At 40.0% G+C, this 23,968-nt stretch overlaps 1 long non-coding RNA gene across 1 annotated transcript in view; it reads right to left on the bottom strand.

Moving 5' to 3' along the window:
* Positions 1-1,385: 1,385 nt before the first annotated feature.
* The window catches only part of LOC308485786, an 83,041-nt gene continuing 60,458 nt past the window's right edge, over positions 1,386-23,968 (bottom strand). Inside the window, exons 3-4 of the long non-coding RNA XR_013990776.1 lie at positions 10,417-10,550; positions 1,386-2,171 (exon numbers count right to left, since the gene is read on the bottom strand). This is a non-coding gene — a long non-coding RNA (uncharacterized lncRNA). The remainder of the gene's footprint in view (positions 2,172-10,416; positions 10,551-23,968) is intronic.

Below are 23,968 nucleotides of genomic sequence, written 5' to 3'. Positions count from 1 at the left end.
TGAGAAGCATTCTGCTGGCTTTTGAATATGCACTTGATCTCTTAATCCAAGTTTTAAGTGATGTGCTCCTTTGATGGAATTGTCTTATTGCAAGTTTTAACCATGGTTGTTTACTTGTTTTAATAAAAGAGTTTTATTTAACAATTTTGTCGTGCAGTTGGCTTTTATGTTTTTGTAAACTGCTTAAAAGCCAGCTGGGGATCAAGTAGTATATTAATTAACTAATTATCTGTCTCTCTTCATCAGCAGGTCAAGAAAAGAAAGAAGGAGAATGAAGTATATTAATTTGGCATTCCAAAGCTTTTAAAAACATGACATTCAAAAACCCCAAACTATTTTGCAGAATAGAAATGCTGCCTAAGTTCAATAGTATGGGAACTGCACACATGAAAACTTTATTATTGTTGGAAACACAACAGAGCACCAAGGGACATATCCAGGGGACTGGTCAAAGCACACCCTTAATGTAATGAAGGGGGCAGGTTTGCCTTTTTGCAGGGAAGGGGGCCTGGAGAGAGCAATTAGGCTTGCTTTTAAAGAAAAGTAAATAGCCACACAGTATACTTCAGCACAAGAAAGAAAAGTCATATAGGCAATAAAGAACAATAAATACATTTGAAATAAAGCGAATGCTTGAAATCACAAGGTGTTGGTTCTGGGTAAATGAATTGCCTGACTTATATTGGCAATATTTTTAACTATTTGGATACTCCTCTGTCTGGGCATTATAGCAAGATGGAGAAGGTGATATCTCTCAAATAATATGGTCATGGACATGAAGTGATTCTAGATGCCATCAACCGCTCAATAAGTGTATAGTATACTGTGGATGGAAAGGTCAATCAGTTTCTGTGCCATTCTGTTTTTTACATACAGTGGTACCTCAGGTTACATACGCTTCAGGTTACAGACTCCGCTAACCCAGAAATATTACCTCGGGTTAAGAACTTTGCTTCAGGATGAGAACAGAAATCGTGCTCCGGCGGCACGGCAGCACTGGGAGGCCCCATTAGCTAAAGTGGTGCTTCAGGTTAAGAACAGTTTTAGGTTAAGAACAGACCTCCGGAACGAATTAAGTACTTAACCCAAGGTACCACTGTATTCTGTCATTGATCCACTACATGCATCTGAAGAAGTGTGCATGCACATGAAAGCTCATACCAATAACAAACTTAGTTGGTCTCTAAGGTGCTACTGGAAGGATTTTTAAATTTTGTTTTGATCATGGCAGACCAACACGGCTACCTACCTGTAACTAGATACGAGCATCCAATTACTGTATCAAACAGTTAAAGGGCACGCGCACACACACACACACACACGAGAAATTTGCACTGAAATATGACTAATATATTATATTGCATAGCGCAGATGTTTGGCCATAGTTTACACATTTCAATAGTATATTGTGAATTGTTATACATATTGTTGCACTTTTTTCTATGTTTTTGAGCTGATAACAGCATCACAAAATTCAGGAAAGAAATCTCTGGCCGATGATTGTGTTTTCATGGTGTGTGTGAGAGACAAAGAGAGGGAGAGAGACAGAGACAGAGTCTTTGATCCACATGACCTGAACGAAATAATCAAGCATTTCTGCATTATATTAACACAACCACAAATATGATGCAACAACAAAAACTGCATAAAGAGATGTACTACCTGTATTGTACCTTCCCATTGACACATTGGTATGCACTCCACACTTCCTGCAGCAAGGAGAAGTTCCAGGGGCCAGCACTACCTATGTTCAGCCTCCTTTGAGAGGAGAGATCACTAGAGCTGTACAGGAGTCTGTAATTTTGATTTATTTTACAAATATGCAAGCAAAGCAATGACATGGGTATGACCCAAGTGCCTTTGACATCCTCTGTACCTCATGAACTGTTCCCTTATAGCATCATGTCAAGTAGTTAAGATTCAAGGACAAAACCCTATCTAAAGCACACAGGGGCAAACTTTTTGTCTTATGTGTCAAATAATATAATATAAAATCCCCTGGTAGTTTCACAGAGTTACATACTATATCATTTCCCTGCTGACAGTTCTTCTTCAAGTGGGTAAAGGAGAAGGCACCACAATCCCTGATAGAATCGGCACAGTATTTTGTTCCATTTCTCATCGTGTTCTTTTGTACGAATCCTCTTCTATTGTGCTGAATAAAGTAATTCCTGCGATGAAGTCAAGAGGTCAGCAATGGTCACAAGAAAAGGGGTATTTTGTCATTCAAAACATTGGAAATAACTTATTTGATACTGTGCCGGGACAATGGGCAATATACCTTTGTAAAGAAAAGAAGGAGAGAAATGCCACCACCACATGGTAAACATGAAGATGTGTTTGTACTTTTATTTGTTGACTTCATCCTAAGATTCATATCACCTGTGCTCATCCTGCTTTATTCATCATCTTAAGCTCCCCAAATACCATGAAGCTTTATGAGCCCTGCAACATAAGAGAGGGCACTCAGAAGTGATCCTTTTTTATAGTCCTTTCCATCTCCTTGCTCCATGGTAAGACTAGAGCATCAACAGGAGCACCAACCATGTCAGTCATAAAATCAGGCAGAGCATCCAGGAACTCATTGTTGTAGTTTGCAACATCTGGAAAACATCACATTAGTGATACCTTTATTAGACTAACATAATTCTATGTAAAGGTAAAAAAGATAAAGGATCCCTGGATGGTTAAGTCCAGTCAAAGGTGATTATGGGGTTGTGGCACTCATCTCACTTTCATGCTGAGGGAGCAGGCATTTGTCCACAGACAGTTTTCTGGGTCATGTGGCCAGCATGACTAAACTGCTTCTGGCACAATGGAACACCATGATGGAAGCCAGAGCACATAGAAACACCGTTTACCTTCCCGCCATAGCGGTACCTATTTATCTACTTGCACTGGAGTGCTTTTGAACTGCTAGGTTGGCAGGAGCTGGGACAGAGCAATGGCAGCTCACTCTGTCGTGGGGATTCGACCTTCTTATCCGCAAGCCGAAGAGGCTCAGTGGTTTAGACCACAGTGCCACCCACACCCCATACTTTACCATACTTCTATTTAGCAGTTATGTAATAGGCTCAGGTTCATGGTGATTATACCTACCTTTTCTTCTCAATTTGTTGTTTCTACAAGTGAGACCAAGTTGGTGCTGTCACACAGCTTGGTTTTTGGATTAGCTCAGGTGTCATCACTACAGTGACTAGACAGCATTGTATTGACTGTGCAGAAGCTGTACAGCTTTGCATAGAACTGTGGTTTGATTAATGAAGCACATTTAGGCAACTCTAATGCTGCATAAATCCAGCTTTCTGTACTTTACTTCTCCTCCCACAATGTTCATCCCCTCACATAGTAGCAATGTTTCTAGAATGTTTTCTTATTACAACATAGAACATCTTCACAGCTTGGACTCTTGTGATCCTGAAACTGCTTGCACGTGCTTAGATTCACATATATGGCAGTTTCCACAATGCTCACAAATATGGCTTACAGCCACAGACCACTTCCAGCCAGCCTACATATTGATTTATTCCCTTTGTCTTTAATGCTCCATCTTTGTAAAATCTCTTTGGGCCTTTTCAACTTAAAAAGAAAGCAAAAAATAAATAAATCTCTTGATCAATCTCTGTACAGAAATCTGTGGTAGTGGAATTTAATTCCAAAGCTGTTTTTAAACAGGAAACAAAAAACAATTGTTAATCTATTAACATTGAGCAAACAAGAAAAACATGTTTTCCCATTACTGTTCATTTATAACTTCCATTATATTCTTAGTGGAAGTGCCTTGCACTAAATAATGTAAAAGGAACTGGTGGAAGTAACCAAATCAAGAATTTAGTCTGTCAGTCTGGGATGTTCTTTTACAACAAAGTATTCCACCCCACTGGCCAAGGTGTAAATATTTTAATTCAGTCACACATTACTTGGATTCCTCATTACTTGGCAGAAACTAGTATGACAGCTTCATAAATCTTCTTTTAATAATTTTGTCAATATTGGATCTTTAGGGGGAAGTTTTGTAACTAATGCCTAAAAATCCAGTCAGGTTTTTCCCCTTGACATTCAGCCATCACAACAATCTTTTAAGTGTCAGAATAACATGTATTTTTGAAACATGGGCACCTAATTTCTGATGCAGCCCAAAGCAGAATGAAATGGGCTACTTTAGCTTCTGAGTGTTGGCCTGCAAATGTGCTTACAGAACCCGGCTGGACCATAGTGTGCTGCCATATTTGCTTCTTTGGTACTGGTGCAGTGTAATCTACGAAATGGCAGTGGTATGGCAAGAGCAATTGGAAAGTGCTGGTAGCAGCATTATCGTGCAGTGGCTTTAGTATATGAAAATGGTTCCCTGCCATATGCAGCTTGCCTTGATATTTAAAAAAGAAGAAGAAATGTGAGAACAATTACCTCTTTACTATATTCTAAATCAGTGTTCAAACTTGGGTCAACTTTGAGTCCCTAAATGGTGTTGGACTACAATCCCCATCATCCCCACCCAATTTAGTCAGGCATGATGGGGGTTATTGCCCAATGATCTAGATTCAACAGAGCAATACCCAACATGTGACTAATGTGTACAGAGGGCACAGAACCTAATTTGAAGCTGGAGGCAAGAAGTTGCTTCATGTAAACACATTAAGAAGCAAAGTGTCCATCTTTCTTAATAAAAAGTGATGTAGCAAACATGTCAGGAACTGGATCGAAGGTGAAGAGGAGGAATTGTGGATATCTCACACACACCCTTCTGAAGCTTCTAGAGAAGAGGAACGCAGTATTGACTTACAGCAGGGGTTTGAGGAAGATCACAGCTCAGAGACAGGAGAGCAGAAGAGTTGGGGGGTGTTGGGAGAAGGGGGAGGAAGAGTCAGAGCAGCCAGCTGACACATTGTCACTGGAGAGTATAGCTGACCTCCCTTCTCCTAGAACTCAATGTTCATTAAGAGTGCAAGAGCAAAGGACTCAGAGGCAGTTGGCCATGAACGGACACCATAAGGGGAAGTGTTGTTGCTAGGAAGAGAAGGGGGAGGAGCTCAGTTGGAGCAACACCATTATGAGAGGCTGACTGGATTTCTTTGTTTCTCACCGTGATGACTGAATAAATGCATTACTAAGGACTCTTTGTTTTTTCCTGCTTCTTGTTGCCACTGAAGGAGACATAGAAATCCCCAGTCCTGACAAAATATTTGTTTTCATCTGTCAAGTATTGCATTTTGTAACCCAGGTGTGTTGCATAAAATGTGAACATATTATGAACTTTCCTTGCTGTTCCTCTCTATTTCACAAAGAAATACTGAGCTGAAGTGTCTCTCTATTGAGCTCAAGTGTTTCTTTATTGGCATCTTGATTCTTAGCCTTTAGCACTGATATGCCATATTTCAAATGTACTGTATTCTGTACTTGAGTTGCTAAACAACTCTGGCTGAAATCCAATTCCTGTTAGAGAAATATGGAGTGAGCCCTGCTGAACTCAGTGGGACTTTTTTTGGCCTGGGCATGTATGGGACTGTATGGTTAGGCTGTAGTGGGAAACTCCCTGTACTCCTCCAACTCAAGAAGGATGGCAGAGGCAGAAATGGAGCTGGAGCTGGCATGTTTAGCCCCACTCTTTCCCCTTATCTATTTGACCTAAAAGACAACCCTGAATAGGGCTCTAGGGAGACTAAACTCTCAGCAAACAGAATCTCAGGTCACCGCTGCAATCTTTTGCATGCTTACTGGAAAATAAATCCTACTGATTTAAGTGGGACTGGTTTCTGATGAAAATTACATAGCAGGATCAGGTTGTTTACTTCAAAATAGAAGGGCTTTTTTTTTTGTCCTGCAAGCAACCCATATGAATACAAAAAGGCAAATGAACTAGGGACCAAAAGAAGAAGAGAAGAAGTTGTATTATACTCAGTCAAACTATTTATCCACCTAGCTCAGTTGCATCCACTGCTACATCTGATTTCTCCTCTTCAAGGTCTCAAACAGAGCAGGGTCTTTCACATCACTTTCTACATGCTCCTTTTAACTGGAGATATTGGGTACTGAACCCGGGACCTTCTGCATGCAAAGGATGTGCTCTCTGCTACAGAGCTGTTTCCTCTCCCACTGGAGTGCTAGATTTGATGTAAACATTTTCTCTGCTTTTAAAATTAGGATGGCTTTTCTTTCCGCTTAATAAGCCATGCAGAACCTCCGTCCAGTTTTCCTTTCCCTGAAGCCTGAAATGTTGAGAACAACTGGACGACAAGCAATATCCATAAATGATAGATCAGAGTTGTTTTGATGTTGTGCTGGTTTAGGACAGGGCAAAAGCTGTTATCACATCACTGTTATTATTGTGTTGACTCATTCTTAAAGCAAATAAACAATGGGCTCCAATAACATAATGTTGATTCAGATCCCCCAAAATGCTATGATAAATTATTGCTCTGTTGCCCAAAGGATGGATAGCAATTGTTTACATGCAAAATGTCAGAATAACATATCCTAAAATATCAAACCCCACACATTTGAAACAAACCTGGAAAATTGGTCTGTTACAACTGCCTGATCCAGAATCTCAAAACACATGGTGCTAATTCTGAACATTACTAAGCACTATACACATTGAGTTTTGAATATGTCACCAGTGCAGCATTGGTTAAGACTGTTTTTCTTTCCATTTTAATCACAATATAAATCTGTGGCAAAACTTCCCAATGAAATCTTCTTATGTGTTTGTGTCTAGACACATAGCACAAGCAAAGTTCTTTGCTTTTCAAATACGATGAAAGAACAAAGTTCCAGATCTAAGGACCACATTTAATTTCAAGCTGACACAATTTGAATTAGTGTCATGTCACTGACTTATTTTAAATTATAAATTGAACAGGAGAAAAAACAACCTCCTGAGCTTGCAGATTTTATTTCCCAGGCATGGGAAATAGCATTATGTGTGAAGAAAAATGGGAGAGACACTGTGCCCATAGAATCATAGAATTGTAGGGCTGGAAGAGATCCCAAGGGTCATCTAGTCCAACCCCCTGCAATGCAGGAATCTCAGCTAAAGCAACCATGACAGATGGCCATCCAACCTCTGTCTAAAAAAACCTCCATACTCCACACCCAAAGAAGCCAAACGAGTTAGACCTATACAGGATTTTAGTTGGGGTGATGGATAGCAGAGCTTGCCAATTCATATTGACCAGATCATCCCCTCAAACAGAAACATTCTGAGCAACCTGATTTTGTGGTTATGTTTTAAGCAACAACTGTGTTCCAGCTTAAATGTACACACAAACTGGGCTTCAATATGGAATTTATTTACTTTCAGATGTTGTTGTTGTTGTTGTTACTATTATTCATTTTATTTCTATACCACTTTATATTTATAAAAAAAAAAAAAATCTCAAAGTGGTTCACAACACATTAAAACATCAAATAAAACAATCCAGAATAAAGCATCACTAAAGAAAGTCAGATAGAAAGTATACATTCAAAGCAACATTGCACCCATGTGACTTAGTGGAAAAATGTGCCTTTGTGGGTAATGTCGGACTGCTGGAGAGTTACAGTACCTGCAGTGGCTGTAGAGACCAATATGGGAGAGATATGTTTTGTTGCAGGTGGAGCAGATGAAGACGTCCTGTTTTGCAGCACCAAAACCAGGTTTCTTCTCTCTGTGCTTCTCCCAGCAGTCATTCTGCCTCTAGTCACTGCTGTGGGTATACACGACCTGACTATCTATCTCTAAGCTCATCCTCAAGGCATTCCCATACAGCAGAGTTAATGTTGTCAGGCTTCACGTTTGAAGACATCTTCGTAATGCAGAGCTGGTCTAGTGTCTGAGGCTTGGGAGACCACATCTTTGCCATGTGATGCTTCCTGATGCAGCACATATAGAAGGTATTGAGGCATCACTCCTGGCAGGCATAAGTTGCCCATGACTCATTTCCATAAAGCAGCACGCTCAACACACAAGCCTCACAGACCTTCACATTCTCCCATACTCTTTGGAGAGGCAAGTCACTGCTGTGGCTGCCTTGACGATATGCTTGTCCAGCTTGGCAGCAATGGAAGGATTATAATAGGAAACTAAAATACTATCTAAAAGATTTTGAAATAAGCCATTACTAAAAAGGTAAAGGTAAAGGTAAAGGACCCCTGACAGTTAAGTCCAGTTGCAGACGACTCTGGGGTCGCGGCGCTCAGCTTGTTTTACAGGCCCAGGGAGCCAGCGTTCGTCCGCAGACAGTTTTTTGGGGTCATGTGGCCAGCATGACTAAGCCACTTCTGGAGCAACACAACACTGAAACCAGAGCAGCGCACAGAAACACCAGTTACCTTCCCACCGGAGTGGTACCTATTTATCTACTTGCACTTTTTGGCATGCTTTCAAACTGCTAGGTTGGCAGGAGCTGGGACCGAGCAATGGTAGCTCACCCCATCGCGGCGATTCAAACCACCGACCTTCTGATCGGCAAGCCCAAGAGACTCAGTGGTTTAGACCACAGTGCCACCCGTGTCCCAAAACCATTACTAAAGGAAGTCAAATATAAAATGTACACAACATAATTAACAAGAGAATAAAATATTATCATCACCACAGACCATATCTGCTGCTGTTGCTGCCTATCTTGCCAATGGTGGTTCATGGCAGGCAGCAGCTGTGGAAGCTCAGGTTCAACAACATAGGTCTGCAGTAAGAGATAGCCAAGATGGTCTCTGACTTCTCAGCAGCCTCAGCTTTTGTAGCTGGAGTCAGTCAGGGCCTTGCCCTTCCAGGACAGCTGGAAAAAGGACTTCAAGGCAGGGAGCAGGTTTTCAGCACTCACAGCCAAGGTGCATTCACTATATAGCCAGGACCCTGTGAACATTCCATGCTTTGGGGAGTGGTAGGACACAATTCTACTTTCCTTGACCTCCTGTGATTGTGACACCTTTTTCTGGTTAGTGTACCATATAACCAGTTGGACAGGCAAGCACTGCTTCAAAATAAGAAACAAGAGGCAATCCTCTTTTCAAAAGCAGGAGAACGGGCTTATTTCTAATACGTTTTTTCATTGTTTCTAATATGCGAGTCCAAATGACATGGCCATGGTCAAAGTAATTGGAAAAGATGGCATCTCTTTTAAAAGTTCCAGTCTTCCATATGAAATACAGTAACTCTGCTGCAGAGAACTAACCAAGGTGGAGCCTCGGGATACACTGGCTGGCGGAAACATATCCCAAAATATGAAGAGACATATTTTGACACACTGTTGATAATAGAGGCCAGAATCCTTGTCATTACAACATTTTGAACTTTCTCACGCGCAAAAAAAAATGCTTGATACCCCAGCATTTAATAAATTGGTGTAAAGTGAAACAGCTACACCTGACTATATATAGCTGTGATTTTATAAAAGGTTATAAAGATGAGATGGTGACATTATCACATAATGGTAAATACATGACACATTGTGCTGGCATTTAAAAAGTCTTTTTTTTTTTATCAAAGAGCTTCTTCTACAGCACAGCTACCCTCATTACTATGAAGATTGCATTAATTAGCTGGAAATGTCTATGAGGGAACAGGAAACTTTTGCTAGTCGGCCCTGGATTTTTGGAGAGTGAAGTGGCCTAGATGATCTTGTATTGTATCCAAAGAAGTTGCCCTATTAGCACAAGGACTTCTGCTTGCACAGAGGAACTTAACGTGCCTCTCGCTGGGGGGAAACCCAGAACACATTCTTTGCGGGGTGTCCACAGGGAAAAGAGAGAGAAGGGAAGTTCTGTTGCACAAGCAGAAGTCCATGGCTAATCCTTTGTTGGGTGCAACCCAATGCCTTGTTGTGCCAAATGGATATATCTTTGGTTGTCCACCAAACCTCTACAGAATGTGAAGAGTTTTCTCCCTGTTATAATTATCATGTGAAACTATTCAGGTGACTATAGGCTCATTCCTAAGAGAGAAGGAAATCCTTTCATTTTAGGCAAGAATTATTCAGCAACTTACCGGTTTGTTAGATTGACTTGACATGTTTTATACCAGTATTTATTATTCATTTCTGTTAAACATTGCAGTCATCCAGGGAGGCAATGTCTCACACAAAATAATACAAGAAGAATGTTTTAAATGAACAGTTTGTGAACAAATGCACAAGCTGGAACTTGAGCTCCTTAAATGCTTCCCAGTTTTACCCTCCAAACTCATTTTGTTTAATGCAACATAACTCAGTCTAAAATTACTTAGACTGAAATACCCTGCCCATTTACTTGAGAGTAAGCCCAGCTGGAGACAGGGGAACTTTCCTGTGAGGAAACATGCTTAGGATTGTGCCTAAATGAGCTGGCTACAGTACTGTCAAAATGGAAGTATTTTCTAACAAAGGAGTGAAAAGTAGAAAAAATATAATATTTTAAATAGAACTTTGAAAATTTAGTTTGAAAATGATGACAAAAACTTACCTCTTCTTCCCTCATTGTTGCAGCATCTAATATATATAGATGTATTTCCCATATGATCAGAGGAATAAGAACAGCAGCCACAGGTGTAGGGACATCAACTCCCGTAAAGATATCCTGACTTGTGAGTCGAGGACCTGCCACCCGCATAGGATTATAATAAGACAAAAAGACATGTTATTTTAGGTTAATGGGCAAAATTAGGCCACAACTTTATTGGTTACAGCATGTGAGTGGTATTGGCTTAGGCATTGGATAAAACAGCAATACATGACTCCACCCCTCTCAGCGGGGAGTCATTTCAAGGGTTAACAACCAGTGGGAGGAGCTTGTTGATGCAAATACAACTGGTAGCTTCCCCATGATGTCACTGGGGGTCATGCCATGGCCCTAGCCACCAGCAGGGCATCAGACAGGATCCACGAACACCGGATTCCTTTAACAGAATACCCAAAAGAGGAGGGGTCGATGATGGCCATACCCAATCCTCCAACACAGTACATATATTCCAATGCCTAACCACCAATACCAAAAAGTTGTGACGAGTTACTACGAGGTAGGCGAAAAAACCAAGAGCCTGGTGCCAATTTGCCAAGTGGATAAAAAAAGTCCTACCAGGCCCCTTGGGCAACCAAGGCAACCAACCAAAGTCCATAGCAAGGTCAATATGCAGAGGAAGCTGACCTGAAAGGGAGGGAGGGCGAGAGGTCCGATGCAAGCAGGAACCGACTGTGGTCAGACCACTGCTGTGGCTGCTTAAATGCAGCTAAACCCCACCCACCAGCTGGCCCTTTGGGCTGGCTGAAAGGCTTGGCCGTGGCAGCAGAAGCAATCAGAGGCAGGGAGCCGAATACGCATCCCTGCTGCTGCGGGAAGCTGCTCCTGCTCACAACTCCTCCCCTCTGGGAGGAGGAGAGGTCTTCTCTGACAGTCTGTACAGCAGACATGAGGCAGTCAGGAGCCAACACTTAGGTCGTAATGACAGATGTATTTTAGTGGATACAAAAGCAAGGGTTACTCTAATTACCTCTCCTGACGATACACTGAGGGGTCTTCTCTGATGTTAGGTAGGGATTGCCTCTGCCTACATCTTTGCATACTTTTAAAAGCATTAACTAGGAACGTATGCTATTCCAGAGGATTCTGCCTCTATTGAGATGAAATATGCATCCACAAGTATATTAAAATATGTGCAAAAATGTAATGGAATAGAATTAAGAGGGGAAATATGCAAAAGTGATGTATTGGAAATAGGTGGAGTTTTTGCTTTAAAAACTATTCATATTGGTCATTTTACTGCTATTAGGAAATGAGCTATGAAAAGTACAGAAAATAATCATAACAATATGATTTGATCATAGAATCTGCTGCACAAGAACTCATTATTAAAATAAACTTTGGGTCTCTCTTAATGTTTCTTTCCATGGCCAAAATATGAAATATTGGTCCCAGTTGGCATAATGATGTTACCAGACCTCACTAAATTCAAATCATGCAGGACCTGTCCAGCTGCTCATATGTTTACTGTAGAAGTCCAAAATTGCTAACGGAATATCTTTTTCTCTTTCTCTATTACACACAGATAGTGTGTGTATATGTCAGAGAGGCAGAGAGAAAGAGAGAGAGAGAGAAAGAGAGAGCGCTTACCAGTGCAGAGTACCAGCACCTCTTTTGTTCCTACACAGGGCAGTCATTTTGTGTTGGCACTCATGACACTTTTATCACTACAGTGGTACCTCTGGTTATGTACTTATTTCATTCCGGAGGTCTGTTCTTAACCTGAAACTGTTCTTAACCTGAAGCACCACTTTAGCTAATGGGGCCTCCTGCTGCCGCTGCGCTGCCGCTGCACAATTTCTGTTCTCATCCTGAAGCAAAGCTCTTAACCCGAGGTACTATTTCTGGGTTAGCGGAGTCTGTAACCTGAAGCGTATGTAACCTGAGGTACCACTGTATATGAGTATCAGCCCCTCATTTTTCAACCCAAAAAGGACTGGAAAAATAGATATTCATATAGATAGATAAATGTTCAAATATATATGCCAACGAAAGATTCTCATATTTCCCCCATAATACTTGCACTCTTCTTATGTGTTGCTCCTCTGTCTGATTTGTTTTTCAGGGCGTCTTGCCTTTATGCGATATCTTTTATCAATTTCACAACTGGGTCAACTGTGGCAAAGGCAGATCAAGTGTCTTGTCAAACCTCACAAACAGTTGCTTCCACTAATTAGAACCGACTATGACCGACAGCTACTCTGATGTCTTAAATATTACACATTTCAATATTTTGAAAAGCTGAGTAGATTTATGGACTCTAATGGTGGATACTGACACAGTCTAACTGACATTACTGTACAATAAGTGCTTCATTTGGCTGGTTTTTTAAAATTCTCCTTCCAAGTCGTAATCCACACTGTTACATATGCAATGCATTACCATAATACTGGGCATAAAGTTCAGCCTTTGGAGAACAAAATCAAAATAAAGCAATAGGTGAAGCAAAGCACTTAATTAAAAAAACAACCCTGAAGCATGACTTACTGTTTCTATGATTTGTTGTCTTTTCAAAATAAATGAATATTTTTTCCTAGAATGCTAATGCTTATTCCACAAGTGTTATAGAAACTAATCAAAAATTCCAAGTGTAAATGTTTTCATCTTTGCGCTATCAATATTTATAACTGGAGAACACATCATTGTTACAAATACCTCAGGTCAATGAAAAATACCCACTTACAAACAGAATACAGGGAGAAAAAGCAGCTGAACAATATAATTTATTTTCATCTCTGATTGAGTGTCCCACAGGTAATGAGAATGGAAGCTCCAAGTAAATTATGAAGGTCATACCCTCCTGTATAAAAATGCAAAATGCTTTTGCATAGCTATCTGCTGGCATGCAAACTGCTTTTCAAATGACAGAACATGCACCTAGCTACTGGAATGCTATAAATAGAATTACCCAGCATTCCAATTTCTTGACAAAGGGACAGAACAAAAATTCTGGTGGTATCTTGAAACAGTGCACACCATCATGCCAGACCTGAAAGCTGGAGGCCCGTGCCTCAGGTCATACCTAGGGATGGGCAAATCTGTCCAGTTTGCTCTCTGTGCTTCTCATTTTTCCAATCTAAAGTTTAGTTATCCACATTTCTGCATCTGTTCATGAAGGTGCTATTTTTTTTTAAGCCTTCATGAAAATTCATCAGTGTTTTGTGTGACTGTCTCCTCACAGATACATTTTTGCAACACAATTTCCCCAACATAATGCATTTTTAATGGTATCTCCACAAATGTAAGCATTTTGATGTGCACTTTACCATAGTATATACATTTGTGTACACATTACTTGGCTGGAGAACTGCATCACAAAATTCAGAGAAGTGTGCATTTTGAAGGAGAGAGATGTTTTGCTTCTCATATTGTTTTAGAAAGTTCAAATTAGGTAACTTTATCCATAAGCATGAACTGACTCCAATTTATCTCACATCCCTAGCCACTGCTTACCTCGCACAGTCATATGAAGAGCACATCTAGTTCTCACATCTCAACTTGTATACATAACTCACAGCTCAAACTGAATCCAACGTAAGATAAATCCCAAGGCTTGTGTTGATACCCTGAGCAAGCACTAACATCCATCTTCATACTAATCAAATGATACAGACTTTTAAGAACCCATTCTATTTTTATTTTTTTTATATAAAAAAAAATATTTATACAACAAGAAAAACAAACAAACAAAAAACACAAATACCGAATTACACACAAATTACAAAAATAACCATAGACACTTAATATTCTTAGCAAACAATAAAACATCTATTGGTCTTAACACTAAAGACCCAACCTCCCGTCTATTCCATGCTTCAAATTCATATTACTTATTGCCAATACACTTTTTTTTTCATAATTAAACTTATTCTCATTAAATCTAATTTCTTATATCTACCTTGCAACTATTACTGAAGTTCCTTGAATGCTGCAACAGAATTTAAACTACTATATTTATTTTTCAGATATTCTTTAAAAACCTCCCATTTAGAAACAAATTCCTGTTTTGATTTATTTTTTATTTTTTCTGATAAACCATCTAATTCAGCATATTCTGTCAGCTTTTGGATCCAATCTTGAATAGAGGGGATTTCATTACTCTTCCATTTTGCTGCGATCAAAACTCTTGCTGCCGCCGTCGCATATAAAAAGATACCCTTCCTCTTTTGTGGAATATCCAAATCTGTTATTCCCAGGAGGTAGGCCTCTGGTTTTTTATTGAAAGAGATCTTTAGCATTTTTTGCAGTTCTGCATGTATATTCTCCCAGAATACCTGTATTTTCCTACATATCCACCACATATGGTAGAATGTTCCTGAGTCTCTGCATCTCCAACAATTACTTGATACATTTTTATACATTTTTGAAAGCTTCCATGGTGTTAGATACCATCGATGTTGCATTTTTTGAAAGTTCTCTCTAATCGTGTAACAATTTGTGAATTTCCAATTGATCTTCCATAAATTTTCCCATTGGGCCATGGTTATTGAGTGGCCAAAATCCTGGGACCACCTCACCATTGCCACTGTTACCTCCTCCTCCTTGACTGTCCAGTCAAGGAGGAGTCGGTAAGTTTTGGAAAGAGTTTTTCTTTTAGAATTTAGAAGATCAGATTCGAATCGGGAAATTTCTGTTGAGAACCCCTTTTGTTTGTCAGATTTAAATTTTTCAAATAACTGATGGTATTGGAACCAGTCTGAAATGTGGTCTCTTATTTCCTCAAAGTTTTTTAATTTTATTTGGTTATCTTCATTTTTTAGAAGTATTTTATATGTTGGCCAGCTTTCCTGAGTATTTTTCCGTTTTACTGCTATGGCTTCTACTGGAGAAGTCCACCACGGGACTTTAGGCTCCATCAGTGGCGTAGCGTGGGGGGTGCCAGGGGGGCCGGCCGCACCGGGCGCAACATGGGCGGGGGGCGCGCTCGCACTAGCAGCTCTCTGCCCCTACTAAAATCCACGGGTTAGGGAGCCCGCGCTCGCTCGGCTTGGCGAGGAGGTCGCGGAAGGGGGAGAGCGAAGCCTTCTGCCGCGGGCAAAAAAAGGAGAGGAAGCCGGGTGGGCGGGCGGGCGGGCTGGCTGGCGGGGGTCTGGCTGCACCTGCTGCTGCCGGTGCAGGGCAAGGCAAGCAGAGCGAGGAGGAGAGAGGGGGGAAGGGGGGGGAGCAGCTAGGAAACGCTGCGGTGTGGAGGAGGAATCAATTAAGGAGAGAAAGCGAAAAGCCTTGGAGAAAGGGAAAAAAGGAAAGAAAAGAGGCAGCTCCAGGAGAGCGCGGGGGAAAGAGAAGCCTCGCTGCTGCTGCTGCTTGGGAGAGTAAATTACTGTACTTGCCTTGCCCCGGGTTAGGGGGCGCAAATTATTTGCCTTGCCCCGGGTTAGGGGGCGCAAATTACTTGCCTTGCCCCGGGTGCTGATAACCCACGCTACGCCGCTGGGCTCCATCAGGTCTTTATATTTTTCCCATACAGCAAAGAGTGACTTTCTTATTATATGGTTGGTAAAGTTTTTATGAATTTTCGCTTTTCCATATATTAGGTAGGCGTGCCATCCCCAACGGTTGTCAAAACCTTCCAGGTCGAGGAGGTCCGAATCCTGCAATGTGCACCAATCTTTTAGCCAGGTGAAACATGCTGCCTCGTAGTAAAGTTTTAGGTCGGGTAGGGAAAAGCCTCCTCTCTCTTTTATGTCTATTAAGATCAGGTGTTTAATCCTAGGTTTCTTCCCTTCCCACAGGAATTTGGAAATTTCTCTTTGCCATATCTTGAGACAACCTGCTTCGCCCAGTATTGGAATCATTTGAAATAAAAAGATTAATTTTGGAAGTACATTCATCTTTATAATGGAAATCCTACCCAGAAATGTTAATTTTAGTTTACTCATTTAGAACCCATTCTAAAAGAAGATGTGATATTCTTGTAATCACAAGTGGCAGTAGAAATTCTCCAACAACTTGGAGAGAGAGGATTGATCATGGTTTACAAGTACAGAGCTTTTTAGTTTATTTTAAATTATTTTACAGCTCCTCGTCAAACGTACCTCCAATTCCCAAATCCACCTGCAGAAGCCAAATAAAGAATTACATTAACAGCTTTCTAGACTTTGAGCCGTGATTAAAGTCTGTAACTGTGAATCATGTCAAAGTTTCTACCTGCCCACCCAAACAATAGGCAGAGGCTTCCCTTAAGAAATCGTTCTAACTGCATCTTATTGCTGCCATATGAAGCTCTGTGGTGGAGGAATGCAGACTAGGAATTAAGGCAGATCCTCTCATGATTCTGAATGTTCCATTACTATTTTTCAGGTGTTGCAGTATATGGCGAAGGTTACCACATATTGATAGTCTTCAGTGATTTTAGAGTCTTTAATTATTATTTTCAGATAGCAAAAAAAAGTTTTAGCTGTAGGTGAATGTGGATATCAATAACTGAGATTAAACAGGTCACAGCTTTAGGTTTTTAAATGGTATATTGAAGCCAGCACTTTTTATTCTGATGCTCAAGAAAATTGTCATGAACAGCCACTTGAGATTTCCTCCTGACATAACTGATCTCACCAAAGACCTGCACCAAGTAAATTGTATATTCCCCTTGTGTGAAGAGATAAGTATGTGTTAGGTTCCCAGGGAAATGATAACAAAGATGAGTACTGTCTTAATGTAGTGTTGTTCTTATTGAGATATATTATCCTCTCTGTGTGTGTGTGTGCGCGCGCGCGCTTGCATGTTACCATGCAATGATGCATGACAGGTTCCACCTCTATCTCTACACCAAAAAATTCACCCTACATTGCCACCAAGCAGATGTGTGCCATGATAGCACTGTTGTTTACCTGTTAGGGTGGAAAATGAAGACAGTGTCTGAATTTATTGTTGTTGTTTTGGGAGTAGAAGTAATCAGTTGATCAGTGCATGCAGACATGCCTGTGCAGAAAGCAGGTGATTTTGCCTTCTTTTGTCCCTCCTTCCACTTCATATAGGGGTGATCTAATTGTCAGTATTTTCATCCCTCCCATTGCAAGGATCACTTGATCATGTTGTTTTACTTTCAGTCCGTCTCTAGTATTGCAGGACTTTTCCTTTGATTTGTCTAGAGACAGGATGGCTGTATGAGAGCTGCTTCTCTCGTACATGTTTGTTATGTTCTTTTATATGTTTAATTAGGAGAAATAAATTAGGTATGCTACAAAACCTCCACAGCTTTGCTTCCGTTTGCTCTGCTGCATTTGGGTGCTCACATGAGCACATGTGAGTCCACAGCACCAGGACCTATTCCTCAGGAATGCTGTGTTGCTGTTCCTGCGTTCCTGTGCTCGGAAGGTCAGTGAAGGTGCTCCCGTCGCCCAGCCCATGCAGGCACTGAAGATGTGGGCTGAACATGGGTATATGGAAACTAATAAGTACAAAGCCTCATAGTGCAAAGTCTTGGAAATGTATATTTTTGTCCCAGGGCAAATATTCTTTGGCATCATTGTAGGTCTGTGAAACCAGCACATGAGGGTAAGTCACCCATTCATATGAGTGTAAAATCTGTGTTCCTGTGAATACAGTACTTGAGCTGTATAATCAAGAAGTATACATTTTCTCATACAAGCTCTTCTACATGTGTAGAAACAGCTTTTATCTGTGTTCTGGGAAATGTGTGAACAACCCTATATTGTACAAGTTATATGTGACTGACAACAACATATGTAGCTCTCCAGCTAACAGTGTATTGCCAATTCAGTCCTTAGCAATGAATAAGTTACTGCTCCTTGAAGCCTACATGTATCCTCCCTAAGGGATATTCCAATGGTTTTTGAAAGATATGCCTTTATAACATTTGTTATACAAGCACATTCCTTAACAAGAAAACTGAAGGTAGACACTTATTCCACCACCACCACCACCCCCCGTGTTAAAAGAGCCTTACAATTGATTTTGGTAGATTTTGAATATAATATATTCACACAGAGGGAGGGGGGAATCCTCCATGCTTTCCATTTTTTAAAAACTTGTATACATTACTAGTCATTTAAATGTGCGCACTGTAAATGTTAACCAAATAATGTCTTGGCTTTTAAAAAGCTTTTCATGTTTGCATCACAACTAAAATAACATTTCTGTGCTCATTAGAGCCTTGGTCTACTAAATGGCTTAAACATATAAACAGTGTTGGTCTCTGTAACATGAGTGAGCTAAGGAAGTTCAGACTAACTGAACCACTGGCCTGTGCTGCCCAGGGGCTATTCTACCTGATGGGGGGAAAGAGTTGACTGCCCCTCTAGTCAATTTGCTAAACATTAGGAAAGTGCTTTGCATTTCAAACACTTGCTTCCCCCATTTTTCAGATGTCTGTTTCAGGATATGGGCTGGAAGCATCTCTAGAGTCAACAGCAGCTGCCAAAGAAGTTGGCTAGATGGCTTTCACCCTCAGTCTTTGTCTTCTCACTGGGACCTGGGACCATGTTTTCCCCTGTAGCCTCTGACTTCTACAGCCAGGAAATTTAGTGCATGTATTTAAATGATTGTTCTGCAAAGGAATGAATGCAGGGGGAAGCAAAGAGAGAAAGGAGAAATGGCCTTTGAAATAAAGCGATTGGGAGAGATTTGTGGTTAAGCCAACAGTCCCTATTTTCAAAACTTGGAACTTCAAAGCTTCATTTCATAGGCATGCTAGCAAAACTTCAAAAGAAACTCTACAAGCACCAGGCAAGAAGCAAGGGAATAAAACCTCCATGGAGAGGCCCTCCTACCTGGCCTCAACAGCCCTTGTATTAATGGGACTGACACACTCACAGCAAATTTCAAGTCCTTTGAAACAGCAACAGGTTTCTGCTGGAAATTATCCTGTGGAAATGCCTAAAGCAGATCATATCCACCATGAGATGAGAAAGTGGATAACTTCTAGTGTGCACCTGCTTGATACCTGTGTGCATATTATGTTTTCAGTTACAGAGGTGTTCTAAATATGGATAATCAATTAGACTTCCTTCCTGCATCAGAAATAAAACAACTGATGTTGTTAATAATCATAAGCTTCGCTATCAAAAATGACCTTGTGAAGCTCCTGTCAGAAGTCCCTACCGGCATTAATGAGCAAGTCTCAACCCTTCGAATAAAGCTCACCAAAAAGCAATAGGCTACTATTATAAGCGCTTATGCACCAACACTGGATGCCGATGGAGACATTAAAGAAAAAAAATACTCTCAGCTGGATACCGTTCTATCAGAGACACCTAAGGAAGATAAAATTATACTCCTGGGTGATTTTAATGCAAGAGTTGGGCAAGATTTCAATCTGTGGCCTGGGGCTATTGGGAAAGAAGGAGTTGGCAACAGCACACTTGGCAAATCCACACCATGATCAACTCCCGCCCGGGAACCAATGTCCCCACTGTGGAAGGACATGCGGATCCAGAATTGGCCTCCAGAGTCACTTACGGACTCGTTGTTAAAACTGTGTTTATGGAAGACAATCTTACTTGGCTACAAGTGATCGTCAAAGAAGAAGAAGAAGGAACTGAAAACTGTTTAAATTCTATTAGGTGTTGTACAAAAATTCAAAGATAAAAAGGGCTCAGCATGCTGTGAATAGACACGTCTCAAAGAATACACATTATCTGGGCACAGACTGTAGTGCAACAATAAACATGCCTAAATTTGGGGATTATTATTGTGTGTATCTATTGGGTTGTGCCTTTGATGAGTAACACACTTACCTTTTCTACTGGAGTAGTTCATGAACTGCTTTTAAAGACTTTTTAAAAAATGAACACAAAAAAACTTAAGTTTATGTGCACAGACCTGTACCTGTAACCCATTAGTGAGATAGAAAAAGAGAGTGCATGACAATATTTTCCTCTCACAATGCCCCACTATTCAGGAACTTTTCCTTCCTTCCTTTCTTCCTGAGTAAGTGAGTGAGTGAAATTGATTAGAAAGAGTTTTGTCGCCCAGTCTAGGCAGCTCAGTCATTCCAGTAATTTATCTGAGACTAGAGGATGCAGTTGCAATTAGGTAGCAAATTAGGATTAAGAGGCTTCTCATGACACCCCCTCACAACACACACACACCACCATACCATGAGACTTTGTCATCCCATTATGTTTCTACAGAAACCAAGCAGCCAATCCCATATCAGGATTCATGTCACAACAGAAGGGGAAAGTGATTCCCATTACTTTGCAGAAATTATAATCCATACACAATTCTTTTGAAACCTACACTTGGGCTTTGCCAATTTGCAGCAGCCTTCCTGCTACAGACACACACAAACACAGCTGCTTTTAAAGTGTTTTTCAAATTTCAAATCCAGCCTTGGATATATATTCAAATAAATCTTTGCGCCTGTTTACCTCTACTAATTTAAATTTCAAAAATATCCCACGTCTGTTGGATGTGATGCAGACCATTAGACCCTTTGGGTACATCCTCTTCAATCAGCTTATACATGTATGCCAATTTCTAAACTACAATTTAGAGATTATATATATATATATATATATATATATATATGTCCTCATTTTAGTCAATATGGATTTCACGCATATGTGATACTTTCTGTCCATTTATGATAAACATTAATGCGTGTCTCAAGCAGTGCCTTAAAAACTAAAATAGTTTTCTCTAACGTCAATTTCTGAACATCTGAAACAGCACATAAGGATCAAATATATACTCTTCTGACTACGCACACATAAAAGAGGACGCAAGGAAAGGGTAGAGTGTAGTCACACATTAGCATGAATATGAAGACATCATCATAATTTACCTCGGTAAACAATTTCTTCATTTTTTGATCTATTTGCAAACCATTCAAATAAGCTGCCACACTCATCACTGGCATAACTTCAGGAGGACAAAACAGCATGCATAAATGCTTATGGAAAAACTATACTTAAGATGAAACATAAACCAAAATACATAAATTAAAACTTTGAAATGCAATATTCATAGTATATGACATAGAATGGAGTTATTTTGAATTTAAAAATAAAGATTAAATAAGAAAAAATGCATTCTTAAACATTTAATTTGATTTTCTTCTCCAGAAGTCTCTGATTTTGCTCTTATTCCTGTTTTAACTACTAAATTTTTATAAGTGCAAGATTCAGTCAAACTAAGATTTTAATTATTCTTTGCCAGGGGAGAGGAGATAAGAACAAGCTTTCTACCCAACTGCAGACCATTCACCCCCTCTTAATTTTTATAGTATCATTGGAGATATATTTATATACTTTTATAATCCCTCATGTTTGTTAAGCATTAAAAAATAACTGTGGTGTCAGTTTCTGTAGTGTTTCCTTCAGATCCTGGGAATCAAATATCTATAAAAGCTCAATGCATCTTGCTAGATATGGGCTATGTCAATGAGGTGATTTATTGAAGGAAAGAATAATAGGATTTGAGTTGTGTGTTGTTCTCCTAGAGTGACTTAATGCTGCTATGTGCCCCTATAAGTTCTTTGACGAGAATACCAGTACAGGATTGGGGATAACGTCATGTGAAAACAGCACTATCCATACAGAGATGGATAGTTGTGTGTACCTTGCATGTACATAACAGCTGTCTTCTGCAAATAAGGAAAGGAAATGTATTGTTCTAATTGGGTGTTCAATCTATGATAATGAAGCAGATCTCATTGAAATCCTAAAGTAGTTGCTTGCCACATAATTTGAGTATGATTTATTGTTAAGTGAATAATTTGCCTCAACAGAAGGAAGGCACAGCCAGTACTTAACTCATCACTTTGCTAAGTGCTTAAGAATAAAATTCTTATAGAAACATTTTTCTCTTTATATAATCACTGAAAATTATAATCGAGACTGGTTGCTTCTACATTAGCCCATTTCTCAGAAATTGCTATCCTTTGTCAAAAGGGAGCAGTAAAACAGGTAGTACCTTTGGACAGGAATTAACATAGGTAAACAGGACTTACTTAAGAGTAAATATGATATAGGAATCTTGATCAAGCAGAAAAGTGTTGGTGCATTGCCTTACATTAAATACATTGCAAAAACTTCATTTAAAATCCATTTCAATGAAAGTACAGAAAACAAGGGTGCCCAAGGGCTCCGTTGGCTGCAGAGCATTAAGAACAGCCTGAACAAATCATTAGTTAACATCTGAACATTGTTACACAACAGTTTTAAATTGGGATATAATTATTTATTAGAATTTATCAGGATGCTGTGACAATCCACAACATTCAATCTGACATGTAGGTATTGCAGCTCTGCTGCTGGAGACGGAAAACTGTGTCCAATTCTTGCTAATTTGTGAGTCCCTGGGTGTGTTTAAGGATTCACTGCATTTTTAATCTGTTTTCATAAATTGTGCTGAATTGATTTTATTGCAGTGTTCTTTTATTGGTTTATTATATTATAACTTGCCCCAGAATCATATGATGATGTGTGGGCTAGAAAATTATATTCTAAATAAACAAATATACTTACATGCATATGGAATTTAATTCTCAAAGGAAAAAGGGGGCCCTGGCTGGATGTGCAAACATGCTTCGGGTGGGGGGGAATTGATGCAGTTGGATGCATCTTGCACAAGCTTGATGATCTGTGCAGAAAGGAAGCTGAACTGCAGTGAAGCTGGGACGAATCTCCCTGGGGAGAGAATTCCACAAAGGGGGAGCCACTGCAAAGAAGAAGAAGAAGAAGAAGAAGAAGAAGAAGAAGAAGAAGAAGAAGAAGAAGAAGAAGAAGAAGAAGCCCATTCTTGTGCTGCCACACTCTGAACCTCTTGTGAAGGTCTGAAAATGTAAGACAATGATGGGAGTGGGAATAAAACAGGGGAGCCCTTCACACACTTGGATGAATCAGCAGTAATAAAGAGAAGCTGATTCTCCACACCTAACGTGAGGTAATTTTTCACACAATGTAACACCATCGTGTCCAGTGGTGCTTGTTGTGTGAAGTATAGAGCTGTCCAGAAGAATCAGGAAGCTGCTCTAGAGTTTCTATGCTCCTCACATCAATTTAGGAAAGGCCTTTTTTCCCCCTTCTCAACAGTCTGCTGGTCATAGCTAAACCACCAAGACATCTGTACCTCATGCCTTTGAAACTGAAGTTAAAAGACAATGCATAGGAAACATATTCTGGATCAAAAATCCTAACAGAAGTTTACCTGAAAAATTAATGGCTAATTAAAAATTTAACATAATTTCAAAATGAATTGGACGCAACTCCAGGATCTGTCACCTTTGTACCAATCCTATGTGCCTGACATCTTTCTCATCAATAAAAATTATGTATAGCAAACTGCGAAGTTCCCTGGTGAACAATTCGTTGTGATCACTTTTGCTACACATCTAGGAATTCATTTCTTGGATGTTAAGTTTTATGGAACAACATCAATACACTCACAACTCCTTGATATGAAAATGGCATTGCTTCAAAAACTTTGGGGAATGGTTTTTTTCAGTTCAATGCCCCAGGATTAACTGTTTGACTTTCATTACTATTAATAGGGTTTGCATAGCACTATCCCAAAGGAACTGTGCTAATATGAT

Source organism: Podarcis pityusensis (assembly GCF_964106645.2).
Source record: "Podarcis pityusensis genome assembly, chromosome: 9".
NCBI classification, from domain to species: Eukaryota; Metazoa; Chordata; class Lepidosauria; order Squamata; family Lacertidae; genus Podarcis; species Podarcis pityusensis.
The sequence above is the reverse complement of the archived record's forward strand: the minus strand, read 5'-3'. Positions and strand labels throughout refer to the sequence as shown.